Source organism: Vicugna pacos, chromosome 5 (assembly GCF_048564905.1).
Source record: "Vicugna pacos chromosome 5, VicPac4, whole genome shotgun sequence".
NCBI classification, from domain to species: Eukaryota; Metazoa; Chordata; class Mammalia; order Artiodactyla; family Camelidae; genus Vicugna; species Vicugna pacos.
In genome coordinates this window covers 91,360,004-91,368,742 of record NC_132991.1, presented here as the reverse complement: position 1 = coordinate 91,368,742, position 8,739 = coordinate 91,360,004, and the positions used below count along the sequence as shown (strand labels likewise).

The 8,739-nt window shown below is 47.7% G+C and overlaps 1 long non-coding RNA gene across 2 annotated transcripts; it reads left to right on the top strand.

The window, feature by feature from the left end:
* Positions 1-1,158: 1,158 nt before the first annotated feature.
* On the top strand, positions 1,159-5,196 carry LOC140696267 (uncharacterized). 2 transcript variants are annotated; one of them, XR_012072406.1, is made up of 3 exons: positions 1,159-1,326; positions 2,374-2,557; positions 3,394-5,196. It is a non-coding gene; the product is annotated as an uncharacterized lncRNA (long non-coding RNA). The 2 variants fall into 2 exon arrangements; XR_012072405.1 differs by lacking the exon at positions 1,159-1,326 and having other exon boundaries at positions 1,802-2,557.
* Positions 5,197-8,739: the final 3,543 nt, after the last annotated feature.

Genomic DNA, 8,739 nt, shown 5'->3' with positions numbered 1-8,739 from the left:
TCAGAATGTCAGTTCCCCAAAAGGCTTTTCTGGTCACTCCTAGGAAAATAATTGGCCGCTCACAATCAATAAGTATTTGCTGAGAACATATGTATGTATGTGCACGATTGTACACCAGAAATTGTAACCGACCGTACTTCAATAAAAATGTTTTAAATTTAAAAAGTACTTGCTGAATGAATAAATGAATCTGTAAAAAGACACAAGATATTTGGAATGTAATACTAGAAGGAACCAGTGAGTTTCTGGATGTTAGAAATGATGGTGGAGGACGTCAGGAAGGCTGAAAATTAAACAGTAACGCCTCAAAACAATCTACTCAAGAAGTAAATTTATCTAATGTTGCCTAATTTCCCGAGATATTACTGTATTATAGTCATTTTAGTTACAATTCTGTAGGCCATCAAAATACTTTCAAGGGCTATTTAATGTTTTTCTTATAAATAATAAACAAGCCCTTTCTATGGGCATAAACTCCTTGCCAGGATTAATAGAAAAGCATTTTCTCCTTGTCTGTCTTGTCATTTAATTTTAGTTGTGTTTTTTTAATTCAGGAGTTTTACATTTGTATATTTTCAAAAGTGACAGTATGTCTCTCTGAGAGCTCTCCAAACCAGAGCCATCGTATCAGCGCCGGTTTCCTGGCTGTGAGGTTCTGCTATGTTCACGCAGAATGTTTCCATGGGGAGAAACTAGGTGAAGAGTTTATGAGGTCTCTCTATTATTTCTTGCGGCTGCAGGTGAATCTATAATTATCTCAAAAAGCTAAAAAAAACCCAAACAAACACAAAGCACTGAATGGTTCACTTTCCTCACTGAGGATCTTTTGCATGGTAACGCCTAGAGGAAAGCTTGGAGTTAACTTCAGCCCCTGGGAAATGTGCACTTTATCTGTCCTTTCTTTGCAGATGAGCCCAGAAGAGAAGACAGTTGCTTGGCTGTTGTTTTTGCAGCTTTTGTTTTTCTCAGTGGCAATTCCAGAGTAAACACATCTCTTGTTTACAGCCCCCAAACTGCGAGATTGTCGCCATGGTTGTTCTCAAGGCTCCTCCGCGTTTTATCACTTCCCCTCCGGATGTGGTTTGCTCTGCCTGTAGAAGGTTCGCCACCATTTCAAAGGAACCGAAGACGAATCATTTCCGAGCGCGCGCCCTGTGTACCAGCGCGGTGCCACGTTGCCTACCGGCAGAGAGCTCACCCCAGATCGCGCCGAGAGGGTTCCGGTTCAGCCCGCGTGCTGTGATTGCCGCCGACCCCTGCAGAGGCCCGGCCCTGGCTGTGTGGGTGGTGGAAGCAGCTCCGTGTACCTTTGTTGGGAAGTGGGAGGTGAGCTCCCCCGCGGGGAGTTGGAGGGGCAGAGAGAAGTCTCGCTCAAAGCTCTTTCTCGTCCTCACTCTCCTCTCCTTGAGCCTCAGGCCATCTCCGGTCTCAAGGCTCCTGTAACCCCCAGTGACTTCCATCCCCAGGCATCTGACCTGCTGGCTGCTGGATCAGGTTTCCCATTGCCCCACACAGGTGTCTGTTGCAGCCAGCTATCCGTCTTTGGAACCAATGCACAGCCTCCCAAACTGTCCTCCCTGAGTCTCCATTTGGCCTGTCTCCAGCTGTCTCTGCACCCAGACAGAGTGGTCTCTAAAGCATCACTCCCTTGCTTAATGCCTCTGCAACTCCAGAGCAGCTCAGGATAAATTTGATCAAATAAGGCCCACGTGGCCGCCCTTGACCTGACTGTGTGTGCCCGCCCAGCCTCTTGGCTCTCCCTTGGCAGGCTGCCCTGTGGCTCTGCATACAGGCACTGAAGGTCAGTCCCACCTAAGGGACATCACGGAGCAGCCACAGGCACCTAGGAGCCCAGGGGTTGGTCACTGGGAGCGGCTGGGCTTGGTCTCCCAGCGGGTGTTCCATGACTTTGGGAGAGTTGTCCTCATTCTGGCTTCACTTCCTCCTAAGGTGTCTGGGGCAGAATAGCTGCTTGATGGCAGGGTCCCCAGCTTCAGAGTTGACATTATGCCATCACTGTCTGGATGCGGGTGGGGAGGCAGGTCACATGTGTGACTGCAGGACTCCAAGAGGCCACCGGCCCTAAAGATCATCTCCTCCTGGCCTACAAACCCAGAAATGACCTTGACAAGGGCAAACACAGGCCCTCTATGTTCCCCACACAGATGTCTGGCCACAGTATCCACTAGTCCTCTCCACGAGTTCTCAGTCCCATTGGACTGTCTCGAGCCTTCCCACCATCTGCATGCCCTGCCTGCTCCTCCCTGCCTGGGGACAGGCTATGCCCCCCTCCAGTGGCTGTAGCGTGAAGGCATGATCCCCAGAGGAGATGAGCAGCTGTTACTGGGCCTTTAGGAAGGGCTTCCTGTGCAGGTGGAAGGGAGATGCTAGACCAGGGCGAGAGCAGTAGCAGGTTTAAGACTGTACTTGGAGAAGACGGAGCCGGGATGCTGGATCCTGAGACAGAGCACAGGCACACATCCGGTGACGTCACGGACACTGGCCAGACCTATGGGTGCAGGTGAACTGAAGTGGATTTGAATGATTCTAGAGCCAGGTAAGTGGTAGAGGTGGGCATGTCTAGGTAATAGAGCTTAGAAATCAGCTAGTCCAAGGAGGGGAGGGTGTAGCTCAAGTGGTAGAGCGTGTGCTTAGCAGGCATGAGGTCCTGGGTTCAAGCCCCAGTACCTCCTCTAAATAAATAAATAAACCTAATTACCTCCCCCTAAAATAAAAAGGAAAAAAAAAAAACAGAAATCAACCAGTCTAGCTCTTTACTTTACAGCTGAGGAAACTGAGGTTCAGAGAGGTTCTGAGACCTTGCAACGGAGCAGGGCTGGTGTTTATAACCGTTCAGGCCTTGCCTTGTTCCTCATAGAATATAGCATAACAGCACTGCCTAGGCATGTGCAGTGCACAGACTGTGCAACAGTACAGAGAGGCTCTGAGCCACTCAGGGTAAAAATCAGTAGTGACCAGAGGTCCAATCACTTGGCTGGGTTTGTGGTGAGAATGAAGGCAGCTGGCCACGTGGAGCGCAGGCAGCAGACAGCAAGGCCTTTCCCCAGAGGGGAGGGCTCATCTGGCATTTTGTCCTGAGGGAAGCTCCAGTCTGAGATGCCCATCACTGCACCCATGAGCACAGGGCCAGGGAGCCAGGGTTGCGAGTCAGGAGCAGAGACCAGCAGGCCTTTGCAATAACAGGTCCCGAAGCCCAAGGGCAGGAGCAGCACACAGGCGGCGGTCACAGGGCACACAGGCAGACCATCCAGCACATCTTATGAGAAGAAAGTTTGGGGAAAGCGGGAGGAGCATTAATAAGTAACCCTCGTATTTGCAGATCTTTTCCAGGTTACAGACATTTGTGCATAACTGCTCTGTTTTACCCGATAGGGAACCTGTCATCAATGAGGGTCTCACTGCCCCACATTCCTCACCTGGATTTCTTGGGTGACAGGAAAGGACAAACAGAAGTTAAACGTCTCTGGAGTTTGAGGTGCCCGTCCTGCACCACAGCGCCGCCTTCTGTCCAGAGAGGAAACTCCCGTTCTGCGGCCCAGCTGCTCCCGGCTGGATGCAAGGAGCAGAGGGGGTGGGCCCCTGATCTAGGCGACGGGGGTGAGGGTTCCTCAGGGGGGCAAAAGTGGAAGAAGACCTTCTAACAGGAGGATCCTGACCGCGGAGACAGAGCACTGTGTGTCTGGACCTCTGGGCATCTTTCGGACCTGAAAGGGGCAGATCATCTCCTCCCAAGTAGCTGTTCCGTGAGCAACCCTGTGTGTTTTCCACAAGCCAGGTCCTCTTTGGAAAGTCCGCCTCTTTTTCTGACAGGAGAACCTCTTGTGTCCACACGTCTTTCTCCCTAACCGGCCCCGGCAGCCCGCCCCGGCCAGCTGCTCTCTCCAGTGTTTCTTCAGTCCTCTATTACCCTACCTTTCATTCCGTTTTATGATTTCCCTTTTTATTAAAAGTACATGTTCATGGAGAATGTAGAAAAACACAGAGGCAAAGATAAAAGTTAACAGAAGCCCAGCTCCCAAGACATAAATCCCATTATAGTTTGCACCATCTCCTTCCAAATCTTAAGTAGGTAATTGGATTTACACTTCACTAATAAGATTATATTCTGTTTTGTTGCTTAGCGTTACACTGCAGGTTTGTTATGAAATACTTTCCAAACACTCTTTTTAATGACCTTATCACATCCCACCCTGCGGCTGGGCTGTCATTTATACGGCCGTCTCCTTTGCTGGACATTTCGATTGTTTATAAGTTTACCTCCGGGGACAATGCTAGCAAGAAGAGCTTGCCCCTGTATTTTTGTCCTTGGAGTGGAATTTTAAAAGCAAAACCACCAGCTGAAGGACCCCAGCAGTTTTAAGGCTCCGGCCAGGCCAGCTGCACCCTCACCTCCGCGGGTGCGAGCTCCACTGCTTCTCCTGCTCCCCCCAAAGCAGGGGGCCAGGCCCCTCACTTCCGCTACAATGAGCATTTGTTGGATTGCCAGCCAAGTTGGGCATCTTCCCCCCAACAGGGAGGGCTGAAATCTCTAAAGGGGACCAATGAACAGCCATTCTTTCTCCTGCTCTTGGTCCAAGGATTTCAGAAGTAAGAGCAGAGAGGGACAGAGGGGCTAAAACATCACCTCTCTTCTTAATAAAGATGAAAGTGGAGGAGGCAGCTTCATGCGGGAGCCAGGCGGCCTGTGGACTGAAGAAAGAATTCAGCAGTAGCCTTTCTCTGCACCCGAATTAGTGCGGGCTGGACGGACGGACAGACAGTCGGCGAGGACAGACCCTCCCTGGTGTGGGCACTGCCTGGTGGGTCTCGGCTCAGAGAAACAGAGGAGGGTCGCCCCCTGCAGGCACCTGGCTCCTTGAAGGGAAGGGGGGCAGCTGAGGGAGCCCCCCTGAGTTACTTTCCTGACGGGCCCTCTTTTCTTAGGAGAGCGTCAAGGAAGGGGCTGCAGAGAGAACACTAAACTGGGGGGAGAGTCTCCCGATGAGGGTGTGTGGAGAGTGGCAATGGGGCATCGTCTCTGTTGCTTTTATCAGCCAGTTGTCCTTTCTTCTATGACTGTTGGTTTATTTTGCGTATTTTCCATCGGGATTAACATGTACAAGTGCCTCGCTGAGTCACTTTTTTTCTGTTTTATTTGTCTTTTTCTCATAAGTAAAATGGTTTTGAACTATGAAAGTTGGAAATGATCATGTCGCCAAATCTACCATCTTTTGCGTCGCCACTTCTGCCCTAGGGCTGAGCCGCCATCACCTCTTTATTACATTCGAGGGAGTCCGCTGTGCCAGGCACTCTGCTAAGACCTGTGTATGTCCTGTCTCATGAAGTCTTCACAGCAGCCCCTGGGAGGAAGGAACGAGTCTCCAAAGTGAGATTTGCCAGGTGCAGTGAGCGGCCGATAACGGTGGGCGCAGTTGGGCCAGCGTGGTCTGACTCCAGCTGCCGTGTCCCCAGAGGCCATGTCACCTTGGAGTCAGGAACTGTGGTTCAGGCCTCACATTCCAGAGCCAAGCTTTTGGGAAATGAAAATGCTCATTTATTAGTCTCCTAATCACCATGCCAGGAAGCGAGTCTGTTTTCACAGAAAATTTTTGGTCAGAATGATACAGATTCCAATTGAGGGACGGTGAAAGGCGATGGGAGAGGCTGTGACTCATTTTAATGCTCTGTTTTGAGAAACATCAAAGCTACCACAGATTTATCTGTCTGCCTGGAGACTCAGCTGTTCCCAGAAAGCTCATGCTTTCGTACTTGAGCTCATACTTGAGACAGTTGGTGGCCCCTTTTCTTTCCATTTTATATTTTTTCACTTATGTAAGTAAACCATATTCATTGAAATCATTCCAAAACCATGATGATGTGTTTAAAAAATAGTTAATAGTCCACTACCCCCTCCTATCAACCTTTTAAAATAATACTTGAATAATAAATAACTTGAATAAAACTTAATTAATACTCCAGTAATAGTAAGTACCACCATCCATGGAGTGCTCGCTACGGGTCGGGAGTACAGCTTAATTCCTTTAATCCAAAGAATGACCCTCTGAATTAGCCACTATTGTTAGCCCTATTTCACAGGCAAGGAAATCAAAGCACAGAGAGGTAAGTAAGTTGCCCAAAGTCCCACAGCCAGAGCTGGGATTTCAACATTAGGGTTCGGTCCAGCGCCGTGGTCTTAACTACCCTTCTCTGTTAATTCTTGGCAAAAATGATGGATATGTTAATATACTTTGCTTAAATAAACGTAGATGAACATATGGAGGTCAGACAACCATCTTTTCTTTTTTTCTTTGTAGCGACATTACTTTTTGCAGTTGACAATGTATTTGGAGACCTTTCCAGGTAGAACACAGAGACCTGAGTGATGCTTCCACCACAGCTGTCTTACAATCTGCCGTTGAGTGCTCTACAGTTAACCACCCCGTTACGCATAGGCGTTTACGTTGTTTCCATTTGTTTTCTCTTCAAATAAATGCGGGAAGCCATATCCTTATGTGCAAACCTTTATACAATGTGCTTTTTACATCAGTAGAATAGATGACTAACGTTGGGTTTGGGGCACCAAAAGCCTTACACGTTTAAAGGTTTAACCCATTAATTCCACATGACCTAGGCTAAGTCTATGAAACCTGAAGGAAAAAATCATGTTAATTTTACATAAGCTCTGTCAGATAATAGAAAAAGAAGGATTAGTTCCAACCCAATTCTGTGAAGTCCCTGTAACCTTGATACAACACAATGCCACGACGTCACAGAAAAAGACTGTTTAGGTCTGTGTAATTCATGCATGTAGATACAAAATATTGGAAAACGTAACCCAAAATAGAGAGATGATGCAACACATTTTACATTTTTGCCAATTGTGCAAGAATTGTTTGATACTATAAAACATAATTTACTACATTAATCAGTCAAAAGAGAAAACCAATATGATAACCTCAGTAAAATCAGAAAGAAATATGTGATAAAAGGACACACCCAATCGCAATTTTAAGAGAGTCACAGTTTTGAAACAGAGAGGATGTCCTTGACGCGGTGAAGTGTATTCATAAAAAATAGAGAACAATTGTCTTCCCGGTTGGAGATAGGATAAAACATTCCTTTTAAATTAAAAAAAAAAAAAGATGAGTCAAGGACGCCCCCCCACCCCGTTTAACACTGTGTTGGAGTTAGCCAGTGAGGGCAACAGAAACAATGCTAGTAATAAATTGAGACATCAAAAATAACTAGCACGTTAATTAATTACAAGTCAGCTATTCATGAAGCAATGATGAAAATATCTCATGAACTAAAGATTATGATTAGTCCAAATCTGTGCACCTGAGCTCCAAAGAAAAAAGGCAAGCGGTTAAAGTCTATCTGACACAAAAACGACACAGTCCCACCAAGCAGCGTGAGAGTGGCCTTCTTCCTCCTCACACCCTCTCAGCGTTGGGCAGTACCGGTATTTTTAGTTTCTGTGAATCTGATGGTTGAGAACTAGGCTGTCGTGCTGGCTCTCTCTGCACCGCTAACCCGCGGTGAGGGGAACTTCCTCATCTCCTGCTTCCTCCAGTTCTCTGCAGAGGTGACCCCCCGCCCCCGCGCGAGCCTGCACTTATCCATCCTGCATGGGGCACCTTGGGTCATACGGGAGCGGCATTGTTTGGGTGTTTTAAACCCTTCTCATGATGCTGGTTGATCCCCTGCGCCCCTCAGCCTGACGTCTGCTTTCCTCCCCTCCACTCTGTGTCGCCGAGGCTGAGGTTTCGGCAAGTCGCCTTTCCAGCCTCTTGCCAACTAGCTTTCTGTTGGGTTCAGCTGCTGGGAGACGCTTGGCAACAGACCAGGAGGGTGGGAGAGGGACGCGCCCTGCAGCTGATGGGCACAGAGTTGGCAGGTGCTTGGGTTGCCAAGCTGGTGGCAAAGTGGCTGATTCCAGATTCCAGCCGCCCAGGCAGGAGCTTTGGACATTTCCATCCTTGGTCCAGACAGCACCCCTGGTGGGTCTAGAATCCACCAGCCAGTGTTTCAAACAACCCTGGAGTGGGAGTACCAAGCGGGCCTCAGCCTCTGATCTCTGGTCATCACTCCATTTCTCCTTTTCTTGTTCCTTCCCCCATCATATGTCTTCTCTGTTTTCCAAGCCCTTCCAGTACCTTTGTAACCATGTTATGTTCCCTCTGTTTGAATATCTGAAGTGTTTTCTGATTTCCAGGTCACACCCTACTGAAACTCTGTTTATAGGATTTGCCCACTTTTCAAGGTTATTTGAGTTTATTTTCATTTCTATTTGTTAAAGAAAGCATTCTTTTTATATGGATTATTAACTCATCTCTTGTATGTCTTGCAAACATTTTCTTCTGGTCCATTTGTGTGTATTGATCTTGTGTGTGATGTCTTTTCCAAAAAGAGTTATCCAAAAGCCCCTTGGCCTAACAAAATCTGGGGGCACAGACTTTCTGAGGCTGTCAGATGTCTTCCTGACGTTCACTCAGATGCTCTCCTTTGGGTCCTTCCGAGTCCCACAGGCCAGAGTAAGTACCTCAGTAGTTGGATATGCTTCCTTCCTCACTCCCAAGCTCCTCCATCACTGGTTATAAAAATAACACAAAATACAAAACCAACACAAGTAAAAGGATGTGAAAAATTGAAATTATGATCAAGGCACCAAGATGCAGCATATGCTAAATTACAAAGTTCAGCGCTGCATCAAAATGCAGAATAATCCATTATAGTCAA